Genomic DNA, 2,579 nt, shown 5'->3' with positions numbered 1-2,579 from the left:
GGACACATTTTTATCTCTCTTGGGTAGATATCTAGGATAAAGATTGCTGGGGCACATGGCTTGTATATGTTTAACTATATAAGAAATAGTACCATTTTATACTTTCACACAGTCAATGTATGAGAGTTCAAGTTGCCCTACCTGTTCACCCATCCTTGATATTCTCAAGTGCGTAGTTAGTAGCTCATTATGGTTTTAATTGACATTTCCCTCATAATTTGTGATGTAGATCATCTTTTCATGTGCTTATTAGAATTTGTATAACTTCTTTTGTAAAGAGTCTCTTCAAATCTTTTCCCCATTTTATTGGGCTCTTGTCTTCTTAAGTTGTAAGTATCTTTTATATATTCTAGATAGAAGCCTTTTTGTCAGATACGTTTTGCATATCTATTATTTCAGTCTGGCTTGCCTTTTTTAACAGCTTTTTCTGAAGAGCAAAAGCTTTTACTTTTGAAAATGTTTATGAATATTTTTCCTTATGAGTTGTACTTTTGGTGTCCTGTTTAGAAATGCCTTTCCTAACTGTTGTTACAAATATTTTCTCTTATATTTTCTTCCAGAAATGTAGTAGTGTTAGTTCTTACTGTTTAGGCCTATGATGTATTTTGTGTTAGCTTTTAAAATATGTTATAAGGTTGCTTTTTCCCCTCTAGATACTCAGTTGTTGCAGCTCTATTTTGCTGATTTTGCAATTTAGTTATGTTCACATCTTTGTCAAAAATCAACCATATAACTTTGGATTTATTTCTGGACTCTCTATTCCGTTCCATGAAGCTATAGGTCTATCCTTGCCTCAGTGCTGCACTGTCTTGATGATTGTAGCTTTCTTGTGAGTCTTAGAATCAAGTAGGATAATAAATCCTTTAACTTTATTATTCTTTTTCTAATTGTTTTGGCTATTCTAGGTCCTTTCCATTTCCATATACATTTTAGCATCTGCTTTTCAATTTCTTCAAAGAAACCTGCTGGGATTTTGATTGAGATTGCATTGAATTTACAAATCAATTTAGGAAGAATTTATTTAAAAAATTAAATATATTTTAAATGACTACTAAAATTATAAACACGTGTGCTTGCTTCAGCAGCACATATGCTAAAATTGGAATAATACAGAGAAGATTAGCATGTCCCCTGTGCAAGAATGACATGGAATTCGTGAAGCATTCCATATTTTTAAAAGCTCAATATTACTGATTGTTAGATAAATGCAAATCAAAGCCACAATGAAATACCATCTCATGCCAGTCAGAATGGCTATGATTAAAAAGTCAGAGAATAACAGATGCTGGTGATGTTGCGGAGAAAAGGGAACACTTATACACTGTTGGTGGGAGTATAAATTAGTTCAACCTTTGTGGAAAAAGCAATGTGGCAATTCCTGAAAGAGCTAAAAGGAGAACTACCATTTGACCTAGCAATTCCATTACTGAGTTTATACCCAGAGGAATGTAAATCATTCTACCATAAAGACACATGCATGTGAATGTTCATTGCAGCACTATTCAGAATAGCAAAGACATGGAATCAAACTAAATGCCCATCAGTGAGAGATTGGATGAAGAATGTAGCACATATATACCATAGAATACTATGCAGCCATAAAAAAGAATGAGATCATGTCTTTTGTGGGAACATGGATGAAACTGGAGGCTGTTATCCTTAGCAAATTAATGCAGGAACAGAAAACGAAATACTGCATTTTCTCACTTATAAGTGGCAGCTAAGTGATTGAGAACTCATGGGCACAAAGAGGGGAACAAGAGACACTGAGGCCTACTCGAGGGTGGAGGCTGGGAGGAGGTGAGGAGCAGAAAAAAAAAACTGTGTATTAGGCTTAATACCTGGGTGATAAAATAATCTGTACAACAAACTCCCATGACATGAGTTTACCTATGTAAAAAACCTGCACATGTACCCCAAACTTAAAAGTTAAAAAATACAACATGCACACTAAAATGTGACACATACCAATTTTTAACACACTGTGGATAATTAACATGTCAACTTGTGCAAGCAGGTAAACTAGGTTTTTAGTGCAAACAGAATAAAGCTTTTTTTTGTCATCTGTTTTATCAAGGTGTGGCTTGACGTCACAAACTGCTGTTAGAAAACTATTACTGTTTGCATCTGTTAATATATGTGAATTATGATAGTCTCAATTCTATGCAATCTAAACAAAATACAGCAATCAGTTGGAAGCAGGAGTTAATACATCTGTTGCAACTGTGTTTATCAAGACTGCTTCATGGTCGGGCGTGGTGGCTCATGCCTGTAATCCTAGAGCTTTGGGAAGCTGAGGTGGGTGGATCACGAGGTCAGGAGATCAAGACCATCCTGGCTAACACGGTGAAACCCCTGTCTCTATTAAAAATACAAAAAATTAGCTGGGTATGGTGGTGGGCACCTGTAGTCCCAGCTACTCGGGAGGCTGAGGCAGGAGAAGGGCGTGAACCCCGGAGTCGGAGCTCGCAGTGAGCTGAGATCGCGCCACTGTACTCCAGCCTGGGTGACAGAGCGAGACTCTGTCTCAAAAAAAAAAAGACTGCTTCATTATTCATTGACTTTATAGTAAGTATATG

General features: G+C 36.4%; 1 non-coding gene across 1 annotated transcript; it reads left to right on the top strand.

The window, feature by feature from the left end:
• Positions 1–1,069: 1,069 nt before the first annotated feature.
• LOC115832743 lies at positions 1,070–1,175 on the top strand. The gene has a single exon (XR_004028241.1). It is a non-coding gene; the product is annotated as a U6 spliceosomal RNA (small nuclear RNA).
• Positions 1,176–2,579: the final 1,404 nt, after the last annotated feature.

This window comes from Nomascus leucogenys, chromosome 22a (genome assembly GCF_006542625.1).
Source record: "Nomascus leucogenys isolate Asia chromosome 22a, Asia_NLE_v1, whole genome shotgun sequence".
Classification (NCBI taxonomy): domain Eukaryota; kingdom Metazoa; phylum Chordata; class Mammalia; order Primates; family Hylobatidae; genus Nomascus; species Nomascus leucogenys.
This window is presented reverse-complemented; position numbering and strand designations above follow the sequence as displayed.